This window comes from Hesperophylax consimilis, chromosome 19, assembly GCF_061612785.1.
Source record: "Hesperophylax consimilis isolate HC1 chromosome 19, BYU_Hcon_1.0, whole genome shotgun sequence".
In the NCBI taxonomy this organism is placed as follows: Eukaryota; Metazoa; Arthropoda; class Insecta; order Trichoptera; family Limnephilidae; genus Hesperophylax; species Hesperophylax consimilis.
The window spans coordinates 17,667,580-17,694,260 of record NC_142854.1 but is presented as its reverse complement, the minus strand read 5'-3'; the positions used below and the strand labels follow the sequence as shown (position 1 = coordinate 17,694,260).

Sequence of the window (26,681 nt, the reverse complement as noted above, 5' to 3'; positions counted from 1 at the left end):
CGCGCACACATTATCATGTCCACCATACACACATTAACATACATATTAACAGCGCTGTCTGTTGTTGTTATGTGTTAATGTTAATGTTAAAGCATAGCTTCATATGAGGTAATCATCAGTGTAGATAAACAAACAATCGAATGTTTCCAACGCTGATCCTACGCTCAATAATAGCATGTTTGACCTAGTGAGGAAAAGGATGTAGGAAGGAATGCAATGCACATGATTTCATGACTTTTGATATATTAAATACATTGATCAATTGTATAGTACATTCTTTTTAGTCTTATAAATATATTAGCTGAAGTCTCCGGCGTTACCCGGGCTTTACACACAGTTAAATCAGATGTAGACGGGTCGGTAAGCAATCGATATAAACCGAATGCTGCAAGACTCTGTGCAAAAAAATATGTTTATTTATTTATTCATTTTCAGAAAATCGACAGTTTACATTTAATCACTTTGTACATAAGTATTGTAAAGCTAAAATAAAACCAATTATGGATTTCCTCATTGTGACTTTACATACAATAAATATACTTACAGATAAGTAAATTAAATTTGTGAGAAAGTAATATGAATTGAAAAATTATATAAAACAAAAGATTACGTAAAACGAAAAATTTACAAAACAATACATTTATAGCCATGGAGAGAGGTTGTAGATATAAGTCAAATCATAATAGAGACATAAACATTATTCACAAACCATCAAAGAAATATTCTTTTATGGACCTCTTGTATTTGGTAAGTTCGCAACTGAAAATATCAACATTGGATAATGCGCTATTGTAATTATTGCATAGTTTGTTCAGGCAAGAATTGTGATTAGAGTTCGTTTTGCGTAGATCAACCTTGAACAGGACACAAGAGCGTGTTGAACGCGCAGGTACATTGAATGGAATCTTGTTTAGCAACTCTGGGCGTTGAAACGTTAAACGGTTCAGTGTGAAACTTTTCTGCGCAGTCTTACAGCATTCGGCTTATGTCGGTTTATACCGACCCGTGGGACGACGGGCTTACTTTGAACATGTGTGCAAAATATTATCAATAAGTACTTTAAGGGGTGGGAAAATGAGATGGGGTGATTTTTGAGAAATCTCTGAATAAAAAAATAAAATAAAAGCTTTAAAAAAAAAAAGCTTTAGAAAATGTCAACAGGTGTCACACGTAAATAAAAATCGGATGTTTATCTGAGACACTATCTAAGTTACAAATAAATTCGTTTGTCAATCAAAAAAATATGGGGAAAATTAGTTGAAGAACGTATTGTTAATTCTGTATTCGAAATACGAAATTGATAAAAATTACGTTAAATAATTATGTTCCAATGAATATGTTGCCTTTTTAATTTTTCTGTGTATTGTTCTGTTTCATGTTTCGTTCTGATTTATTAGTATTATCTTATTCTTCAATGATATATCACATTGACAGGTATAACTTTGAAAAGTTGTTAAAAAAAGTTATTCCAATCAAATTAAATTCTTAAAAGTGGGGCAAACAAAGTGTTTAATTTATTTATAATAAACTAGCTGGCATGTACCCGGCGTTACTCGACTTTTCTCTACTTTTTATAAATATAATATGCATGTATCACATATATAAACCTTCCGAAAGAAAATCTCTAATTGATAGTGAAAACAGAAGAACTAAACGCACAAACAGACAGACGCGGATAGCATCTTTGTTTTATACCATTTAGATATTGAATTATGATTTTTCTGCCTGTGATTTCAGTGGCAAAGTATTAATCTATTTATTCATGTTATCTATAAAACGGTTATGTAAGATTACAAATTTGAGGTACATGTAAACATAAAAGGTCAACGAGGCAGTTTTACTACTCTGTATCATGCGACAAAAGATAGTCGCCGAACCATCTGTAAGTGAAGTTAAAAATGTCGATGGTCAATTCAGAATTGTTAAGCAGTTGATTTGCTCTATTGATTGGCAAGTTCCGATAGACAGAAGTCCTCCTTTCGATATAAGTGGATTAAATTCATTTCCAGAGATTAGTTTAAAATACGTTTGGCTAATTTTCGGCTTGCTTCTAAGGACTTGAAATCGAACATTCCTGTTGAGGAAGCTACAAGCCAAAAATGTGTAGATTCTTGGTATTTCTTATATCTTCACGAATATAGGTAATGGGCATCAAAATCGCTTGACAAATGGACATAGAAACGTTCGATTTCAAGCACAAAACTGTTTTTTTATTTATTTTGCAAACAATTTTACTAGAAAGCAAAAAACTGTCACAGATAATCTTAGCCATAATATTGTATTTTTAAAATGGTTTCATTTATGCGTTCATACATTTCTATTGAATAAAAACATTTTTTATTTGAATTCTACTCAGGGGAAACGATAGGAAAAGCTTCAATTTATCTTTAATATATTTTTTGGTATTCATAATGTAAACCAATTCGTTATAAAGATTAATCGAAAATCACTATTTAGCATTAAGCTTCGCCTTAAGAACAAAGATGGACACAGCAATGGATAGTACGTATATTCTCTTATAGATAACGCTTAGACTATTTTTGCCCTTTTTCTATTTCTAGAAAATGGTTCATTAGGGGCCCAAATAATGACTAAATAAAGTATACCTGATCAATACTGAAGCTCAAGATGCATATTGGTCGATGGTGTTCGATATTAAAGGCCGTTATTCCCAACTCTTCGAAGGATCAATCTCAGACTCCGATCAGCCAAGTAATTTGTTCAATAACATTCGATTCGCCTGTTTCCAAACAGCTTTACCATTGATTATCCTAAGTGGCCCCGCCCACTCTCATAGACAATAAAATGACATCAAAGTAAAAACTTTCAATGTTAAATTAATATTGATGAATTAATTATTGTGTTTTTTATTAATGCAGTTAATTTTTTTTACATAAACCGATATTTTATATATTATTTACCTGGCGTATGTAAAAGGTTAAAAATAAAGTATGTGCTTGACTTTAATGTCATCGTGTCTTGGCGTCGCGAATATTTTTCATTCTGTCGACACTTTTCATAAGTAGTCATTTACTGAGGCAGGCTTAATCCAGTAGTTTGCCTACCTTAAATTGGTAGATCGCTCAGTTGTCACCTTTCTGTTGGAAAGAGCGTAGTTGTGCTCTTGAGCAGTGTTGAGCCAAAATTTCGGCTTAACTGTTGATCAGTAGGATTGGGAACAGCGGCCGTTAGTGCCACATTTTGAGGATCCGTGTCGCAATTGAAAGCTCAACCCTTCCGTAGCCGTCAACAAGCAGCGAGCAGTCATTTGAGGGCCATCTAAATTAATGTATTGCAGAGTAGGAAATTGGCCGCCCAGACGGCTTGATTGCTGGCCGCGCTGTAATTTTATTATTTATTACCGGGCTGGCCAAAATTGCAGCGGGATTATTTATGCACTTGCAGTCGGCATTGCAGTGGAGATGAGAATGTCGCTACTACAAGTATACCATACCCGTTCACTCCATAACTTGTCTTCATGTTAAGGCGAAGCTTAATGCCAAATCATTATTTTGATTAATCTTTATAACGAATTAGTGTACATTATGAATACCAAAAAATATGCTTTAGATGATTTAAAGGTTTTCCTATCGTTTCGCTGGAGTAGAATACAAATAAAAAAATAAATAACTCAATAAAAAATATAAATGCAAACTACTAAAAAAAATTTGGACGCACAAAGGAAACAACTTAAAAAAATACAGTAATAAAGGCAAGATTATCTGTGACAGTTTCACTTGATTAACTTTTTTGCTTTCATATAAAATTATTTACAAAATAAATAAAATGCAGTTTTTTGCTTGAACTCGAACGTTTCTAGACTCCGTTTGTCAAGCGATTTTAATGCCTATTACTACGATATAAGGTATACCAAGAATATACAAATTTTTGGCTTGTATTGTATGTAACTTGCACAGTCAGTTTCTTGCTGTGGGTCTTCTCTGTTGTCAGTTTTCTGCGTGTGGGTCTTTTCAATACACATTTTCATTCCGTCCTCTCTTCAAAAAGACCCTCCACATAGCATTTCCACAGATGAAAACGGCCACGAAGAAAGTTATTTTCAAAAAAACACTGCCTACAACGTCATTATGACATAGAAAACGCCATAGTCTGGTATGACGGCTGTTACTAACGTTCGTGACGTCAACACCGCCTATCTACGAATAAAAACACGAAAATTTCACATTTTAAATCATTTTAGAATTTATCTTATAAATTATATAAATACTCTATTATGGTAGGCACAGCTTTTCAGCTTTTTATGGACTGGACCCCACTGATGAACATCTTAGATGGGATCTACATATCAAAGGTATAACGGAAAAACTTACAAAACTGATATATTTCTTTAAAAATCTAATAAATGTGGTAAATAAAAAGGAAATGAAAAAATCTATTACACTTTATGTCATTCTCGAATTGAATATATAATTATAGGATGGGGATCTGCTGTATCTAAGTATATAGATAACCTGAACACAATTCAAAAGGGAATCATAAAGACCACACTGAAAGTACCTATAAGGACGCCTTCGATTGAAATTGTTTTGATGTACCAAATGTACAACAAATATATGCTAAAAATATATTATTAAAACTATTCAAAACTAATGAATAGATACTAAGTCAAATCACAATGACATAAAAAATATTCCAGGTCATAAAACCATATTCGTGCAAAGAAATTATATTTATTTTGCGACGAAACTTTACGATATACTTCTCCCTGATATAAAGCGAATAGAAAATTCGAATGATTACAAATCAAGAATTAAAATCTGGCTGAAAGAGATTAATGAAAAAACTCTGAACAAAACATTAAAAATGACATAGAAAACTAATAAAACAGAAATGAATAACTTTAGTCCGTCTCAGCACAGGTCACCCTAGTGAGGAGGACTAAGAAATACAACTTACTATACATATATTTAATATCATATTTTGTATGTACAATGTTTAGAAAGTTGCTATTATAAAAAAAATAATAATACTGACTAGTCCTTACAAATTCGAAATTACAATTAGTTGACAGAGTCTGGCACCGGGCGCTTATCGGGAAGTTACCATCGTATGGGATCCACCCAACCCTGCATAGTTGGATTGCGGACTTTCTGAGGGAAAGAACAATTCAAACCATGGTTGACGGCTCCTCTTCCTCACCGCACCAAATCAATGCGGGGGTGCCACAATGATCTGTGCTGTCTCCGACACTGTTTTTATTGCACATCATCGATCTCGTTGAATGTGCACCAATTCACTGCTACGCTGATGACAGCACCGTTCACGAGGGTTATCTTTTTGACAGGCCCCCTTCCACCCATGATGTCCGAACAGCTAGGGAAGTTTTGAAGCAAAAAATTGACCACCACCTCGAGATGGTTCGTGCCTGGGGTAAGGCCAACTTGGTCAGTTTTAACGTCTCAAAAACCCAAGCGTGTCTGATTTCGGCAAAGAGGGAGATCAATGACTGTCTGGTGCAATTTGATGGGAGCACTCTCCCCAATAAAGACTCCATTGAAATGCTTGGAGTTACTATATCAGACCGGCTCAAGTATCGGGGATCCATAGAAGCCCGAGTAAATCAGGCCTCCAAGAAGTTGGGCGTCTTGAACAGGGCTAGGAGATTCTTCAACAGTGACCAGCTGCTGACCCTGTACAAGTCTCAAGTCTGCCCAACTATGGAATTTGGGAGCCACCTTTGGGCTGGTGCCCCAAAATACTTAATAAACCTGCTTGAATCTGTGCAAAGGAGAGCGATCCGTCTGATTGACAATCCGTTGTTAACTGACCGATTGCCTTCTCTAATGCATAGACGCAATGTAGGCATGCTGTGTCTGTTCTACAGGTATTTCAATGGAGCCTGCTCCAAGGAGCTAGCAGCATTGATTCCTGATGCACCGGTGCACGTGCGCGAAACTCGACGGACACGAGCTGAACACCCGTTCACGGTTGACGTTGGCTTCATGAGAACGGGCCGTTTTTACGACTCGTTTTTGTCTAAGTCGGCTCGTATGTGGAACGAGCTACCGGCATCTGTTTTCCTCCCTCCTATAATCCGAGCCTCTTCAAGGCCTGCATTAACAAATCCCTTCCTACAGCCCCTACCTTATTCCGCCTCACAACGCCGCCCAACCGGGTGGTGACATAGTTCCCCTGTCTGTACACTGCACAGGCAGGGACGCTCTTGTGAGGTGTCACATTAAAAAAAAAGTTGATAAACAAATATTATAATTATAATCATATAGTACTTCTCAGAATGCCGGTGAAATTATCAGGTAGTCTGAGCAGTAATTGTGGCAAAGTGGTTATTATCGTAATAACAGTATTCTAGAACCTGGAGGTCTACACACACGATAGCTGATATAGAACAAATTGTTCCTCTACGATAAACAGCGAAACATTTTCTACTACCAATTATTGCACACTAGCATACAAACATACAGCGCTGCATATTGCTGCAAGCCATTATCAATTTAATAATGAGTGTGATCCATTAGTTGGTCCAACTTAATTAGTTTTCATTTTTAAATATAGTAATAAATCATTCAATAACTATGCAGAGGCAGCTTCATACTTTAAAATTGATTCACTGAGTGTACGGAGGCATCATAAGGATGTACTATTCCTGTATAAAGTAGTTAACAATAATATTCAATGCTCAGAGTTGCTAAATAAGATTCAATTCAATGTACCTGCGCGTTCAACACGCTCTTGTGTCCTGTTCAGGGTGGATCAACGCAAAACGAACTCTAAGCAGAATTCTTGCCTGAACAGACATTGCAATAATTACAATAGTGTGCGGATATTTTCAGTTGCGAACTTACCAAATACAAGAGGTCCATAAAAGAATATTTCTCTTATGGTTTGTGAATAATGTTATGTCTCTATTGCTTATATTTCTATTATGATTTGATTTATATCTACAACCTCTCTCCATGGCTATAAATGTATTGATAAATGTTTTATTTTGTAAATTTTTCGTTTTATATAATGTTTTGTTTTGTGTAAATTTTTGAATTCATATTCCTTACTTACAAATTTAATTTACTTATTCTTTATTATGCTGTCTCAGTAGAGGTAAAGTCACAAGGAGGAGTTTTATTTTGGCTATATAATAATTATGTACAAACTGAAATAAATGTAAGCTGTCGATTTCCCGAAAATTAATAAATAAATAATAATATTTTCCATTTGAATCTATACCCATCAATGTAATATATAATTGAAGAGGACGAAAATAGTAATAATTCTGAATGAAACATAACACAGTACGAGGCACTGAAAAATAAAAAGATTACGGTCAGAACTAGGAATGTGACGATTAATAAATTGATCCCAATGGTCAAGTTGGTTAATACGCCTGTCCCGTTAAGACAAGAGATTCTGGGTTCGATTCCTAGTTGTAACCTTTATTTATTTTTCTTCATCTTGTTTCATGTTTCATGTCACGTTAAGATATATTAGAAATATTTTCTTCTTCAATGAAATCTATTTGAATTTCGTCTTTGTTTTCGTGAAGGAATTAATGCAAATATTGGATGCGGAAATTAACCTACTTTCCGTCATCCAATCCAGCTGAAACTCGGCGGAGATACTCGTTATCGATGACAGTTCATTCTATCATCGGTGGCAATCGCACATGCGCACGCGGACATTACAGCAGTTAATATACGAATCTGTCCTACCCAATCGAGATTTGGCGCAGTTGTTAGCACGATTGAGTCTAGTCCTTGGGGAGGAAGGTTCAATCCTCAGTAAAACCATTTATTTTTTTATGCTTTATAAATAGAAAACATTAGAAAACAAACACAAAAAATAAGATGCTTTCGATTATAATATGAAAACGAAACCTGATATAAAAAAAAATAATACAAGAAAATCGACCACAAATACGATGTAGATTGTACTGCGATTTTCCAGACACCATGTACATGGTCTACAAAGATAACAGAAACAGACGGAGATATGGCATGAAAGCGTGTCGACTGTTGCCGAACTACGACCAAAGTGCACGTACTATCAAAGCGGATATGATGCAATAAAAAATACGACTATGAGTAGATGCGATTTGCAGTAGTACTTGTTGGTGACACTTTAGTGTACGCGGTTCATCACACATCTAAATTGTTTCTTTTATCTATGGTGCCTACTTTTCAACATTGCCTCGTTGCAGTTTCTACCCGCCAAAGCAAAACCATAGGCGCTAGATTATAGAAGAAAGGGAAACGTCCGCTTCCCGCCAAAAGAAAGTTTTCGCGGGAAACTGCAGTGCCGCTGATGCGTGTTTTTGTCTATGTCCCTCCCCAACGACACTCTTGTCTATGGCACTTTCATTTTTTTACTATCTCACACTCATGCATCCGTTATTCGATAGATAGTTGAATTGATTGTCGTACAATCAATCATCTTTAGGCTGGCCGCATACATTCTCTAGCCACCCCCCCCCCCATGAAATTTACTTTTCTGGGGACAAATTTTATATTTTCTTGAAATTCTCTAGCCACCCTCCCCAGGAATTTTTTTTTATTTTCTGGGGACAAATTTTATTTTTTTGAAATTCTCTAGTAAACTTTTAATTTTATTCATGCATATTTTACAGAATACCTAATGATCCTATATATTTTTAGGTAGGTATAGATTTACCTGGTTGTGGGCCACCTTCTTTAATTGATGATGATAAAAATTTAAATTTAGACACAGCGATACCTGCCGGCCATTTGGCAGCGTCTAGGAATGTATCTTTCTTATTTTCTGTATTTCTTGTTTATTTTTTAAAAATAATCAAATAAAAATAAATCTCTTTTAACAATGATTTTCTTTTCATTTATATCATTATATTTATGTAGAAAACTATCTTACTTAAATGAATTCAAAATTAAACGAATTATAGGTCCCGCAAAATCGAAACATATTTTTTCCCAACTTTTTTGGGAAATACTAGGGAGCTGGTATCACTCAATACGCCTACAGTGACGTTAAGCGCTTACGTCAACGATATAGGTTGCGTATACTTGTGTGCGTGACACGCACACAAGTATTTCAAATCTGGCCTGTTCTTTCTGTTGGAATAACAGTGCGACACTCTATCTAGACATTTATATAATCAAAGCATCCATTAAAGATAACCGCTACACCTTTTGAATTTAATTTTGAATACCAATATCGCTTATTTTCTGTATAAAGTGTATTACTTTAACTAATAATACTGATATCACATCTACCAATCATATAATGTAACTATTGTTAACTTTCTCACATCCGCTTTTCATCAAACCTGCGTGGTTCCTCAAACTAAAACCTCATTCGCTCAACGGCAATTCTGGTTCATCGCGCATAAAATATACAATGCTTTGAGTACCGACTTAAAGTCAAGTAATCCTATATCCATATTCACTGCTCGTGTACATCAATGGATATTTGAAAGGGGACGACCTTTCTTTAAAGATTATATGAGTTCCCAACACAAAAAAAAAATATATAAAAACTTCTTTCCAACTTGTCTCATATCACGAAAATTAAAATTAAGTGTTGAACGTAAACATGTTGTCTTATAGATAATACCTACGATAAATAAACTTGCACACAAACAATTATATGCATTAAACAATCTATAAATCATGTTTATATTTTAATCTTAATGTTTATTATTTTTCATTTTTATTTGTATATTTTTAAATATACATATACTTTTTCTTTATTTTTCAGTTTACTATTAATTTTAATATATTTGTTTTTAGTTTTATTTCATGTGTGATTCATACTTGCATACTTATATTTCTATAAAATTGTATTTTTTAGTTCTTTTAAGTTATTTTTATTATTATTTCATGTGTGATTCATACTTGCATGCTTATGTTTCTATAAATTAGTATTTTTTAGTTCTTTTAAGTTATTTTTATTATTATTTCATGTATGATTCATACTTGCATACTTATTTTTCTATAAAATAGTATTTTTTAGTTCTTTTATGTTATTTTTATTATTATTTCGTGTATGATTTATACTTGCATACTTATGTTTCTATAAAATAGTATTTTTTAGTTCTTTTATGTTATTTTTATTATTATTTCATGTATAACTACCACAACACGGGCATTAGCCTAGTATGGTAGTTAAAAAATGTCAAAAAATGTAACATGTAAACATTTATTAAAAAAAATGTACTTGCTAAAACACGTAATACCTATCATATTATTAATTCCTTATAAATAACTACAATGCTGTACTGTGCACTCCTCTTCATGTAGAAACAAAATTGAAATATACAAATTATTTCGTAAATAAATAAAAATGGGGTAAAGGTGTTGGTTATCCAATGAATGGTTCCCGGGGCGGCGGTACCCGTGCTAACCTCTAAAATCTAGTATTTCTACCCATACACGAAACGCCTAACTTTCATTGAATAGCTGATTTGATAGTTGGTGCAATTTGGTTTTTGCACGGCGACAGTCAAAGATATCTTTTATGTATTTTTTATTGTGTAGAAGGTTGTTGTAAATTTATTTATTTATTTATTTATTTATTTACACATATACGGCACAACACGTGCCATTAACATAATTGACATACTTATAATAGTACAACAACATGAAGAATAACAGTATAATGTTAGTAAAATTTAAGAAAATAGGTAAAAAGTAAGGTAATAAGTAGTGTATAAAAACTATAATGTATAAAAGTAAATTGTAAAGTGAATAGTTTAAAATATAAAGTATTAAAGTACAAACCATAATTTATTAGGAAAAAGTATAAATAAAAATAAAAATTTAAAGATTGAAATAAAACAATAAAATGTACCAATAAGATACCTATCTCAAGGTACCGACAATGATTTAAATATAAAAGTAATAAATCCTGGATTATGTTAACCGATATGATAAATTTTACAAGTACTTATGATTTCAAGTGCATTAATAGTTTTAGAAGTACTGGTAGGCATATTATGTTTACATGATGTATTTACGTGGTACTAGCAAACAAATTTAGTTTAACGCATCTTTTGTATGAAGACAGATTACCGGCAGCGTGATCAATATTAGCATATTCATTGCCTAAAATATGCAAGCGATTGATGGTTGAGTTTTGTTCTGCGTTCGTCATAGTATTGTCACAGTGAAAAGGTGTTTTGAGTCGAGTCGGTCTACTAGGTACATGGTAATTTATTAATGAGACCAATTCAGGGGAGTCAAACCAGTTATTGTTTATTTTAAATAAGAAAATAAGATCATTGAGTATTCTTCTATCTTTTAACGATAAGAGTCTCATTTTTTGTAATAAAGATTCATAGTTTATGTCAACCGCAGGAATACCTAATTTGAAATTAATTGATCTGAGAAATTTGCGTTGGATTCTTTCAATGGAGTTTTCATGGCTTTTGTAGAAAGGGTTCCATATGGGGGAATTGTATTCTAAATGACTCCTAACCAGAGTTGTATATAGTATTTTAAATGTTTGGATATTTTTAAAATCTTTACAAATTCTTACAATGAAGCCCAGAATTTTCATTGCTTTACCCGTTATTATATCAATGTGATTGGTAAATAGTAGTTTAGAGTCGAAGGTTATTCCAAGGTCCCTTATTACAGGTACTGACAATAAACTGTGATTGTTAAAAGAGTAACTATATTTGATAGGGTTTTTAATTCTAAATTGAATAGTTCCTTAGTAATCATAGATAATAATAATATGGCATTTATAAAGCGCACTTTAGTGTTATTTCACTACATGTGCGCTTTACTATGGCAAACTTAAAAACGGTAATTTAGTATTAGTGGTCATGTTTTTAAAATTATTCCTACAGTGCGCCTTCCGCAATACAGATCTAATATTATAACACTAAATATACTGTTTAAACAAAGTGATGACAAAACTTAGAATAACAATAACAGCAGGACAATAAGGAGGCAACCTAAACCAAACAACTACCGGAAGTTTGAGAATATGGCTTATTATAAAATATTGAAAAGAAGTTAAGTTTTATGAATGCTAAGATTATTTAAATATTTTGTTTTTAAAGCCCGTTTAAATTCAGCCAAATTCTGGAGATTAGTAAGAGTTGAGGGAAGTCTATTCCAGATGAACGGGCCTGTTACACAAAAAGAGCAATCATATAAATAAATGAATAACTAAGTAACTACGCAATTTATGGCAACTCTTAGATCAGCAACATCATCAGCTGTAGGCAGACTGGTGGAACCTAAGCGCAAGCCAAATACTAAGTTTGGTAATCACGCTTTCGGAGCATCTGGGCCGAAGGCTTGGAATAAACTCCCTCCGGAACTAAGATCCATAACAAGTCCAAAAGAATTCAGGCCTTAACTAAAAACTTACCTTTTTAAGCTATCATATCCTTAAATTAAATATACCATTCCTGAGAGAAAGTCCAATTATATCCAATTTCCCAATTATGTCCTAAATCCTGTATCTAAATTTCGCTAATAAACAATTAGTTAATGTTCATTAAGAGTTCTCGAGTGACCTACCAGGTAAGTATGGTACTGTTTATTATCTCCATATATAGTTAGTAGATCATTGTAGAAATGTATTATATATTTGTACAGCGCCCTTGAGGTGATTTTGTACAAAAACGGCGCTATATAAGTCATCCAACTATTATTATTATTAACCGGTCTACACAAATAAAAAACACCCCAACAACTTACTCTAGATTATCACATAAAATCGAGGTCAAAACTTAACCAAGTAATCCCAAATTCCGACACGAAGCAAAAGGCGGAATTTTTCATTTTTTAGTGATATTTCAACTCCACCGGGAGGGGATTCTTGCTACCCTCTCCAGGAGTAGGGGTAGGGGTAGGGGTAGGCAAAGGCAAAAAATAGGGTTAAGTATCCCATTAGGGGTTGAGCCATCGCTGAGTGCCGGGGGATGTGTGGCAGTTTTTTGTTGTGGTTTTTTTGCATGATGAAGTTATGATACTTTAGTAGGAGTATTAAGATAATTATGACAAAGTCAGGCTTGCTCGTGTTACGATGAAAAATCTTCATAATTGTTGCAAAATTAAACTAAATTTAACATTTTTTCATCTACATCTCTAGAAATTTCTAAGGCTTTGTTCTTTCGTTCCTAGTAAAACTAAGGCAGTTGTTCACATCTATGAAAATTTAGTCAAAACATCGCATTTGCATCTCAATGTTGATCGTTTTATCGTATATCCGTCTATGTTTTTTTTGCCTTCGTACTGTAGTACTTGAAATGTTATTCTATTAAACCCACGCATACCCAATTACTACAGGTTTATAACAATTTTATCGTAAACTCTCTGAGTTTTTAAGTTCCTAAATAAATATATGTTATTTTTTAAGATAATATACATTTGTTATCCCGAAACATTAATTATACGAAATTCTCTAGACAGAAAAAAATCGCAAAGTAAGCTCCAAAAATTATTAAAAACACGTTTTTTTCTGTTATTTAATATGTTATAGGTGTGAAAAAATTTACAGTGTATCTTTAAATGCAACTAAAGCATTTGTTAAGAGATTTTTGCTCTATTTCAAACGAGTCGTGTTTTATTAAATATTTTCAGAATTTTCGCTTAATTATTATCGTTTTTTCATATTAGCGCGCTTCCTCTTACATTTCTTATTTACATATCTCCCTTTCAAACCATTTGAACGCTTACTACAGGGCCTTAATATTGTGAATTGACCTGCTGACGAACATTGGTCAAATGCGTTGTACATTGTACATAATACGAACCGGTGTGTGTAATTTGTTAGCTATACGTGCTTATAATAATTTGACAAGGGCGCTGTACAAATTTATAATACATTTCTACAATGATCTATGTTATTACTAACTATATATGGAGATAATATACAGTACAATACTTACCTGGTAGGTCACTTGAGATTAACACTTAATTAACATTAACTAAGTTCTTATTAGCGAAATTTAGAAACAGGATTTAGGACATAATTGGAAAATTGGATATAACTGGACTTTCTCTTGGGAATGGTATATTTAATTTAAGGGTATGACAGCTTAAAAAGGTAAGTTTTTAGCTTAGACCTGAATTCTGTTGGACTTGTTATGGATCTTAGTTCCGGAGGCAGTTTATTCCAACCCTTCGGCCCAGATGCTCAGAAAGCGCGATCACCAAACTTAGTACCTATTTGGCTTGCGCTTAGGTTCTATCAGTCTGCCTACAGCTGCTGATGTTGCTGTAGTTTGTAATAAGATTGTAGAAATATATTATATATTTGTACAGCGCCCTTGAGGTGATTTTTCACTAAACCAGGATGTTTCAAAATTACATCTTAAATTATAAAACCCTAACATAGTAACATTGTGTCAAAAACGCTACTTAAAACACTTCAACGTGTCATTTTTTCTTCTTCCTCATCAAAACGGCTTAACACGTTAGCAAAAATTCTAAAACGTGCCGCCAGTGACACTTCAACCCAATGTTGCCATCGCGCAAGTACTTACCAATGGTATTTTGTTATTTTAATGTGGTTTTTTTCACCCTTGCAACTCCCGTGATGTTTGAATTTTAAGTTGAAACACGTGACACTAAAAATGGCGGAAAGAAACGTCAAAGTAGTAAGAATGAAAAACATACAGTTGATGTGTTTTATTTCCCAAGTGTATTTGCCTTGTGTTTCTGTGAAGCGTTTTTATGAATATCTTCAATAAAAACTAAAATACAGGGTATTATTTTGATATTCAATCGTAAAAGATAAATGGTTTCGTTACTTGTGTTACACGTAGCTCCGTCTTGTTGGAAGTAAACGTTGTCCAGATCAATACCATCCAATTCCGGCCATAAAAAATCATTAATCATCTCTCGATAGCGCAATCCATTCACCGTAACTGTTGCTCCAGCCTCATTTTAGAAAAAGTAAGGTCCAATGACTCCGCCGGACCATAAACCGCACCAAACAGTCACACGTTGAGAATAGAGAGGCTTTTCAACAATAACTCTTGGGTTTTCCGAGCCCCAGATGCGACAATTTTACTTGTTGCTTAACGAAGTCACCTAGGCGGAAATGGGCCTCATCACTCAAGATGATTTGCATTTGATTCACTCAAGTGAATTTTAATAATTTCAATGCGTTGTTGAAGCATGTATCGTTCCATTTTTATTAATGGCGTAGTTTCTACTTGTCAAATGTCAAAAAATGATAGCTTTAAAAGTAACATCTACCGAAATCGCGGGCTATTCAAAATAACACCTCTTATTGGAAAACCCTGTATATATATTGTCAGCAATGTATGCATCGATTAAACATCTTGACTGCTTATAGTCCACCATTTTCAGATAATAAAATTACTTCTATCTTGTTATCTACTAATAACTTCACTCTATTCAAATCTCTGACCAATAAAACACACTTCCCCTAAAATTAGTCTTACTGCGTTTCCCTTCAAAACAAAGAGTATTGATTTCGATCTCAATATATAAAAATTCAGGCTGCGTATGTTTGCGCTCGCAAAACTCCAAAAGTGGTCGACCGATATCGCTGAAAATTTCAAAGATTATTCTCAATAGGCCAATAAAATGCTGGGATTTATAATTCGCATAGCAAAACCCTTTCACAACATAAACACTCTATATTCCCTTTACACATCATATATATTTGCCCGTACCTGGAACACTGTACACCGATCTGGACTCCTTTATACCAAGCCCTTATCGAAAGAATAGAAAGAATTCAAAAAAAAAAATTAAACACTTTAATTATAAACTAAACTTACACTTCTCAAATTATACCGAATCCATTAAATTTCATAATTTTAACTCCCTCCAAACACGACGTCTAATTTTTGATCAAATCTTATTGTTTAAAATCCTAAATAATGGTCGGAACTCACCAGAACTTACCAATTTAATAAATCTTCATACCCTCGTGTAGAACAAACATTCGAAAAAATTCCCCAATTCCTCGTATATGTGCACAATATAATACAAAATTTTACAGCATTGACATTTTTAGTAATAACCTGAAGAAATATCGATATGAAGTAATGCGTACGATCGATTATTAATATGAGAGTATGGAAAGTATCGGGAGCATCTCCTATCCTCTTCCTATTTTCCTCTTCCTCTCCCCTTCCTTTAACACCAAATTAATTTTAAGATATTAAAACTTCATTTCCAATGAACTTTAACATAAGAAACTTCTGTGGCTTGACTTCAGTTAACTTGTATATTTATATCTATCATTGTATATAAAAGCTGTTTGTTTCTTACAAAAAAAAATTGTGTCTCGTGACGTCAGATGAGACACGAATCAATAATTTTAACGGCACGTGTGTACCGTGATGTCACAGGCTTTTCGGCTGGACGCATATATCAACACTTTGACGGCTTATATCATCGGTAGGTACTATTCGGTATTTTCCAAAAAAATTTAATTATTATTTTCTCAGCACGATAGAGACTGTAACGCCTGTCCGAAACCTTGGCTAAAGAAGGAGCAAGGGCAACACGGCATGATCACTCAAAAAATAATCACGAAAATCGCAAATCATATCTTATATGGTGTTGTATCTTCATACTCTAAATAATATTTGTCTTAACTCTAACATTGACATTTCTTCGGATTCACTGCCCAAATTTAAACGTGGCATCATGTCAATAATTTAAACTGTTCAATGCGAATACATACAGACACACACATACACACAAACACTCACCCTTACATTACACACACACACACCTATTTACTACACACGTCACCTGGTAATTAAGAAATAAACATACCACTTAGCAGACATTACAAGGAAACATATCATAGGTACCCAACATGAAGTATCATATTCCTGTATATTGTTTCATCTCTGTAAATCATATACTGTTTGTTTCTATAATATGAAATATCCCACTTTTTAATGGCAAGTTAAAAATAGTTGCATTAAGCTGTAAATTTCAGGCAGAAAAATCTGTGCATTTTTCATAACGCTAGAGTTCACATTTTAAGAATTATTCGGTACAACAAACGTACAAAAATAGCAAATAATCAAAACGCTGCTTGAAATAACAGTAGCCGACTTTGATGACCAAATCTGAATAGCCAGGTACTTCCCAAACTAACTTTTCTTTATCCCCACTCCAATTAGGGATGCGATTGCAACACTGACACCACATTGGTAGTAGCAGTAGAAACTCTTATGCGGAACCAAAAAAAACTGATTTTTGCTGAATAATCAAGAATTGATAAATGGCTTTTACAACAGATTATAATCGGTTAATCTATTTAACGAAGATTTATCCATGTAACTTCTTTGTGTGATTTATGTTAACAAATTCCTGTCAGATGGAAATTTGAAGATATCTAACGACATTTTAAAATAAAAACGGGCTAAGTCTATATCGAAACCATATCCTGTATTTAGTGACCTGAATTCTGTCATATTTAAGTGTGTCAGGAGAGGAATCTGGGCTATAAATGAGCTGAAATGATACAGACATAGCAGGCTTCTAAAACTGTGCGATACAATAATAATAAAATAAATAATTGATTAATTATATATTAATTAATAAAAATCTCCTCAAGGGCGTTGTAAAATTTATTACTAGTTCCCAGGCTCTATCTAATTTATTTTTTGTAATAACAGTGATTAAAACCTCAAATTGTAATATTTAATTATTGAAGACAATATTAGCGATTCCTAAACGAAAATCTGAAACAGAAAAATCCTATAATCTATCTATTTTATTATTTACAAACATATACAGAAAAACATACTTACCTGGCAGGTCACTTCAGATAAACATACTTTTATTTTTATAAGCAATAATTGTTCGCCTGAAACACTCATCCACATTGAAAAAAAAAACACTCATCCACATTTATAAAAATAATTGTTATCTTTTGTGCTATGCATAAATAAAATCTTTTCTTAAAAACATTAATTTATCAAAAAAATAATAATTAAACATACTTTTATTAAAAAGTGTACGACTTTGCAAATGTTGCTCGACAGTCTCGATCTAATTAGTCAAAAGGTGTGACTATGAGTATTTTTTGGCCTCCGTGGTTGACGGGTAAGGCTCTCGACTAGCAAGCCTGAAGTCGAGGGTTCAAATCCCGGGGTGCGCAAGTAAATTTTATTTGATTAATTTGTGTTATTCGAAATAACTTGTAGTATATTTGCGGCACTCTCCAGAGTCGAAGATATTCTCAGTATCGCCATGTCGTAAGACAACCACTCGAAATGTCTTTGGGCGTGTTTGGTGACCAGATCTAAATAAGCCAACCTTCCTCTCACCCATCTCCTTCTCCTCCCAATTACCTTCAATCTCACAACATACCCCAATTGGGGATACCATAGTCTAACTGGCTCCAGATGGTTGGGAGCAGTTGGGACTCATGTGCAATTTCATAAATAAAAAATAAATGTAGCGACAGTCGTTTCCATTCAAACAACTTTGAAATTTGATGAATTGTTCAAGTTCTGACAAACTACTGACCAAAAATATAATTAGTCTTGGATGCAATTTTCACTATTTTTGGCACTAGAACTGCAATACCAGTAGCGCTGTGAAAAATAAGCAATCATCATTGATTTACTGACGTGATAAATCGATGCACTTATAACACTAATTTATCACACCTTCGATGAGAGCATATCGCATACTAACCTACATTATGCATACATAACTTTGTACTTACATAATATATGCATATATACGTAAAAACAAAAGACGATATTCATTTAATTTAAGAGTTTTCACCAAGTATTAAGTTTAGTCCATTTACATAAATACAAAGACGCGTTATGTTCGTACTAATTCAACAAAAAAAGAAAAGAATACCCAATAACGATGCACATATATAGTCTGCCAAGCATGGAACGGAACGCATTAGAAAGGGATAGCCATTTAAAGACTATATTTGTGCGAGTGAAACAGCTATATATTATTTATAAACGCCCTTCGTTTCTGTATGCGGTGGCCCATTAACGGGCGAGCACAAGGCAAAAATTCATGTGAATTATTGTATTTATTGAAATAACTAGTTGTAACCCGCCACGCGTTGCTTTGGCTCAGTCTGTCTATGCAGATAGAGAAACAATAGTGTGTGTTGCTTTGAAGTCCAAGTGAACGCGCTGTTTTTTTCCTGTCACACGTGACATCTATATAATGTAGGTATATAAAAACACCCACGTATTCGAATTCAACGTTGTGTCAAAATTAAGAACTTTCGGATATTTAAGATTTTGAACAAACGAACATTTACATTTATATTTATTTAGATCATTTTTGGTTACATATAAATGGAAAGAAATTCCATTAGATTTGGTTTTGCTAGAGAATAATTTGTGCACGTCTCAAAAGCACAAAAAGGCATTTTTGGGTAAGGCTGGTGACAGAATCTCAAGTATGTCCACTGGACCTAGTTCAGTGAAACTACGCGCGTTGTATCATTAACATATCTTTTATCTTAATTCATCTAAGAGCCTAAACGTGTTTTACCAATGTGCATATATAAACATTGTTGATCATTTTGATGAAAATGCTAAAGTGCATTCACAACGACGTCACTATTCGTGCATTTGCATTCGTTGCCGAAAACACGTTGTGTTATAGATCTGATAAATTTATAAGTTATAAGCCTATATTTCTGAGGGTTATTTATTATTAAATTTATCCGATACACTATCTAGGTCACAAAAAAATTTTTAGAACTTTATCATCATTCAAAAGGATAGCTGCCAAAAAATATGGGAAAAATTAGTTGTAAGATAATAATATCAATTCTGAATTTGAAATATGAGATCGACAATTCGTATAATAATTAGGTACCAATGGTCGAGTGGTTAAAGACGTTGTCCCGGTAAGACAGATCCTGGGTTCGATACCCAGTTGATACCCAGTAGTTTAATTTAGTTTTATTAGTAGATTAGCTGACGATGAGATAGACATATACCATCGCGGGCTTTTTTAAGATATACAATTTCGTAGTACATTATTTTGATGTGTCTCATTCGCTCTACATTCCTTAACCATTTAAGCGTCCCTTTCTTAATCTTACTCACTACGCTTACATCAGCCTTGCTCTCTTTGCGGATCTCCACATTTCTCACACGATCATACATGGATTTACCACACATACGCCTCAGGGATCATGACACCATTTATAGAACTGAGCACTATACCAGCAGTTGAATCCTATAAATTAGAGTAGCGTTGGTAATGTAGTTTTAGTGATTTGTCTTATATGTAGTATTGTTCTAGTATATATATTATTTTATGTTACTGTTACATGCTTTAATAATATAGTTTGATATTTAATTTATCAGTTTACTGTTACATCATGCATTAAATTTATTTTGTATAATTTTCAATAGCTCACTGGGTATATTCTGTTGTTAAAATCCATGTAAAAGCCCGGCTGGGCGAAAACCAAATAAACTAAAAAATTCTTCATACATTTCTCGTTCATCTCATGAGAGTTTGTCAAGTCCATTTGTGAAATAGTGAACAACTAGCGAACAGAAGAATTGAGCCCACGATGAGACGCCCGAACGCATTTGCCAACTCAGCCACTAACATAATAATAATTTAGATGATTTGTATAGCACCTCAAGGACGCTATACAAATATATAATATATTCCTACAATGATCTATGTTATTTCTAACTATATTTGGAGATAATATACAGTAGCATACTTACCTGGTAGGTCACTTGAGATTAACACTTAATTAACATTAACTAATTGTTTATTAGCGAAATTTAGATATAGCATTTTAGGACATAATTGGAAAATTGGATATACTTGGACTTTCTCTCAGGAATTGTATATTTAATTTAAGGGTATGACAGCTTAAAAAGGTAAGTTTTTAGTTTAGACCTGAATTCTGTTGGACTTGTTATGGATCTTAGTTTCTTCGGCCCAGATGCTCCGAAAGCGCGATCACCAAACTTAGTATTTGGCTTGCGCTTAGGTTCCATTAGTCTGCCTACAGCTGATGATGTTGCTAATCTAAGAGTTGACTGCCTCAGACCAGTGTTTTCCGGGACGCATAGTTCAGAGATGTAGGGTGGGGCCATTTCATTGATGGATTTAAACACCATCCAGCACAATTTGTACTGGATTCTTTCATGTCAATAATTAACCATAAAACATTGATTTAATCGTTCAACTAAATAGTTATTTTCGTTTTCCTCGCCTAGGTACGTAATCATATATATACCCTGCTACTTACATACTTGACAAATCGGAACAAGGCAAAGGAGCAATAACATTTTCATGTGCCAACCTAGCTCGACCCTGGCCTCTATTGAACATCAGGTTCCAGCCAAACAACATAACCACTAAGCCAACAGACACCTAACTAAAAATCGCAACCATTAGAAATAGATATCAAACGCAATCAAACAAATACAAGATGCACTTTTGCTCGGAGACGAAAAATCACAATGAAATTCTACAATTATCAGCAGCAATGCAGTCAAGCATTTATGTCGTGGATGTAATTTGAAATACAGTCAGAAAAATAGATTGTAAAGTCTTGAAACATTATCAAAAGGTGTGCTTCGTTTGTTTTTGTTGTTTGTCCGTTTCTTAGTAGTGATTTGTGCATTTTTGTATGTGTTCACAGTGCATTTGATATTATTATTGTGATTTGTGAAGTGCAGATGGCTTTTAAGGAAAGGGAAATTATAAGAACAAGACAGATGAACGGAAATGAACAATGTTTTCCATCTCGTTTATGTGTCAATTAACAGGGTGTTTAACAAAGACCTAAATGCAGTACACCGAGAATAAAAACAATATTATCGTTATATTTAAGATAATATTAAAGATTTTAAACAGAAAAAGATACAGTCGTATCTAAGACTTGAACCCAAGACCATAGCGCTGCTCTACCAACTTAGCTAATGCGAAAATGAAGATAATGTTGATAATAATAATAATAACTGTAATATTCAAAAATCTGTTATGATTATGAAAAAATAAGAAAATACACAGATTTAGGTAAAAAGAATTTGCCATTCTCAGACGATAAAAATATTATCATTAGTTAATTCGGCTACTGGCATTATACCTAGCTCTCTCATTAAAAATTTAGGCGTATTAGATCTATCAAAAAATTTATATATATAAAGATGCAAAAGTCGGTCATTTTGAATACATGTAGGATAACGAAAGATTTTTTAAATATTTATGTTGAGGGATCAGTAGGATTTATAGGCCCTGTTAGGAGTTCTACCGAGCCGAACCCTCTGATGTGAAAATATCTGGAGTCGGTGAATTATTTTCCCATTTGATCTCTGGTGAGTTGACGTGTTGTTTTTGTATTTATTATGCTTATATAATGCACTTGCATAATGTTGATTGACTAGATGATCATTTGTGGAAAAGTCTGTGGAAGGGTTTACTTTTTTCCTGTGGGGAAGATTTAACCCGGACATAAAGTCGGAAAATAATATTTAATTGGTTAATCAGCATCTAGTTGGAGTACATCTGTCGATCTGTCTTGGATGATAATCCAAGACTTGGTGTTTGTTTTATATTTTTTTAAATGTGTTCAGTCTAATGGCTAGTGGGAGAGCATTATAGTATAGCCTTGTTGCAAAATATCTAAAATTTCTCTGGCCAAAAGTTGTGTTAGCGAAAGGGATTAGTAAGAGATTATGTCCTACATTTCTACAATGATCTATGTTATTACTAACTATATATGGAGATAATATATATTACAATACTTACCTGGTAGGTCACTTGAGATTAACACTTAATAAACATTAACTTATTGTTTATTAGCGAAATTTAGATACAGGATTTAGGACATGATTGGATATAACTGGATTTTCTCTCAGGAATGGTATATTTAATTTAAGGGTATGACAACTTAAAAAGGTAAGTTTTTAGTGTAGGTAGGTAGTTAGTATTCGAAGTATGATACAGCTAAATATGACCGAAGTAAGTAGGGTCCCATTAGCTCAGTTGGTAGAGCAGTGCCCCGACAAAACGAAAATTCTGGATTCAACTCCTTAATGCGACTCTATTTTTTCTGTATCAAATTTTCGTTTAAAAATCGTTAATATTATCTTCAATAATTATAATTAAACATTACAGTTTCATAACCTTTAAAAACAGTTTTTAGTTGTTTTGAGAAGCGAAAATACACACAAATTCTCTGACTTTTTGGCAGCTTCTTTAAGAAATATAGCGGTCAATATGTCAGAGGCTTGAGGTGTTAATTCTTGAAATTTTCTAAAAATTAAAAAAAATAACGATTCGATTATTGACATCACTAGTCAATAATAAAAAATCCTAAAGTTGGTACATATCCTAGCCTAGAAGACATTTAATTTAATCATCGATGAAAACAGTTATAAATTCTACTTCGAAAAGTTTGACATCTGCAGACGGCAATTATTTCACAAAATATTAATACTTCATTTTTCAAAAGTATTTGTATAATCATTTTAACAAAAGTGCGTTGAGGCATTTTTAAAGTATAAATAAGTCGGGTGGAATAGTGAAAACGGACAAGAATTTTTGAGAAGAAGACATCTTATTTGAATATATATAAATGAATTACTTTGTTACACCACCTGTAATTAGTAATAATCTACATTTTTCAAAGGAAAAAGCTTCTTCGTCAGGATAATTAAAATAAATAGTTAATAATTAAAATAACTAATTAATAATTAAACTAGCTAATTTTTTAAAAGAATTTGGCATTCTCAGACTATAAAAATATTACCATTCGTTATTTCGGCTACTGGCATTATACCTAGCTCTCTCATTAAAAATTTAGGCGTATTAGATCTGTCAAAAAATTTATATATAAAAATGCTAAAATCAGTCATTTTAAATACATGTAGGTCTTTTTATAAGCCCAGAAAAAAATAATGTATGAGGCCTATGAAAACTGCTTTAAAGTTCAAAATCTTCTACTTACGAACCCATTTTCGGTTATGATTTTATTCTACAAGGTGTCCGGAAACTCGTAGTACAAGCGGGAAACTGGAGAATCTACACCACATGGGGAACCCAAAAAAACATAAAGTTTTTTGATTTGAGCATTTTCAAAAAAAAAAAAAAAAACCAAAAAAAATATTTTTCGGCTATTTTAGGGTTAAAGTTTTTTCTGGTGTTTAGGGTTGAATAACAGATGTTTTAACCCTGCAGAGCAGAAATATTTTATGATTACACCGGGTTAAATGAAGGGTGATTTCAAAATAATGCTTCAAATCCGAGTTTCTTCATTTGTTTTACTTTCAAATAGTTTTAATTAGTTGGGTACTTTGATCTTCAGTAATAATTTATAAGAATTTGATTAAAAAAAAAAAAAAAAAATCAACTTCAAACTCGATTTACTCGATAACGAAAGCTCAAATAAAAAAATAATATACTACAAAATCGACTCCAAATGTGATGTAGATTCACCAGTTTCCCGCTTGTACTACGAGTTTCCGGACACCCTGTATAATGTGGCAAATTAAGTTATTTATGAAATGACCGAAAAAAAATTTAATATCTATGCCTGAACATCCACAAATTAAAATAAAAGACACTTTTTGGCCATGTTTTTTTCTTGTATAAATCAAAACAGGCGGATGGTGTTAAGCGGGAATTTAAACCTTATCACCATCTACGTAAGGGTTGTTATCGATAACGGCTCAATTTAAAATATTACACGACGTAGTGCATCGCCTTAGGCTGGAAAATATATGAAAACAAAGCCAATTTTTGGAAATACAAATTTCTCTGAAATCGTATAACGTTACAGAAGTTAATATACCAAATAAATGTCGGCATTCAATCTCCAGTCAAACCAATTTTATTTTAATGTTTTAAAAGACATTTTAAAATAGACGTAATTGTAAAAACGAAAGTTGTTTTTTACGATATAATTTTTTAAAACCGAGCAATAGCTTTCTTCCCCTTAACCGTGTCCAATACAAACTGCGCAGTGAGACAAAAATGACTGTTTCCAAAGGCAACAGAGTCACCCTAGGAGTTCAACTAAAAAGTTTTAGGAATGATTTTCGTTAGAAGACTTCCTAAGGTCACATTCACTTAATTCTAGACTTCGACAAAGGGAATATTACACAAATTGTTTCAACTGACATACGCCATGCATTAGAGTTTCATAATAAAATATTATTCAAGTTCAAGGGTTTGGCGGTCGATTGTATAGCTTTATCCTTTTCGGGATAGACTAATGATTGTATCTCGTCCTTCAGACAAGACCTGCGACCTAACCATATTCTACTAACGGTCGAATGTCGCTCACTGCGAGACAATCATATTTATGTAAATCGATTGCACGTCTGGCGCTGCGCGGCACCTGACCTAACATAATGTAAGCTCATATAATTTAATCATATATTATTCAGTTTAACCGATCGAATGTCGCGCACTGCGAGACAAATGTATCTGTCTAAATCAATTGCACGTGCTGTGCGACACCTAACCAAAACAAATATGTAATTTATTTTATTCAATCTAATGTATCGAATGTCCCGCACTTTGAGACAATCATATTTTTGTAAGTTGATTGCACTTCTCTTTCTGCGCGATACCTAACCTAAGCTAATATAAGCTTACCTAACTTAACCATCTTTGATTCAGTCTAACTGATCGAATGTCGCGCAGTGCGAGACAATAATATTTCTGAATAATCGATTACTCTCCTGGTGAAAATCAAAATTCAGAATTAAAAAACGTTGCTTGTAACGGTTTTAGCCGTGATTGGTGACCATTCCGATTAGCTGGGTTCTGGATTAACGAAATTTTTCGTTGACAGTTGAAGGATATTTTAAAACGAGTTAAGTTATAATTTTTGTCAGTGGATTTGCGGGTGCAATAAAATTAACTTTTAAAACGACTGAACGATTAAAAATAATAAGATTTGTTTAGTATTAGATTAGTTTCAGTTGGTAGGGGATGTTGTAGTTTAAATGTAGGTAGTCTTGTAAAAATAGCGAATGGCAGACAGGGGCAACATTGGGCCTCGCGTTTTCATAATGTGACTTCAACCTGATTCTTTATGTGCCCCTGGGACCAGGGGAGACAAATCTGAGAGAGATAAAACTCTTAGAAAAAGTACAGAAAACTCTCGAGCCAAAAGAGAAATCATTTTTTAAACGTCAGAGAGCGTGCCTATTATATATCATTATTATTTAATTAAAGTAGAAGATAATACTAATATATCTAAACTAAACATGACACAGAGCAAGACACAGAAAGATAAAAATATAAAGCTCTTAACTAGGAATCGAACCCAGGATTTCTATCTTACCAAGACAATGCTTTGTGACCATAGACATATGAATATTAGTAGACCTGCCCTAAGTGATTAAAAGCGTATTATCCCCACTCCCCATACCGGTTCCATTGAGCCGGCTGGGCTCGCGTACGGCCTCAAGTGATATTTGAAAACGTGACGTCATCATTCTTGTGCGAACTATGGTCGAGGCATCATCGGTTCATTTTACGAAATAACACGGCAAAATGTTTACTTGTACTATGAAAACTGGTAAAAATAGATGCGAAAAAAGAGAATAAACCCAATTGTCGTATTACATTCCATATATAAGCATTATTTTATTTTATTTTAAGCATATTCACATCGTATAATATGAATCAGTTGTTACTATCACATCGAGAAACGTCTGGACGCGAAACACAAAGCTGGTTGGTTGCTGGGAAGTAAATTATGAACATTTATAAAAGTGTCTTAACTAAATA

At 33.4% G+C, this 26,681-nt stretch overlaps 1 protein-coding gene across 1 annotated transcript in view; it reads right to left on the bottom strand.

Moving 5' to 3' along the window:
* The window catches only part of Eip74EF (Ecdysone-induced protein E74), a 491,406-nt gene that overhangs the window by 267,626 nt on the left and 197,099 nt on the right, over nt 1-26,681 (bottom strand). The window lies entirely within an intron of this gene.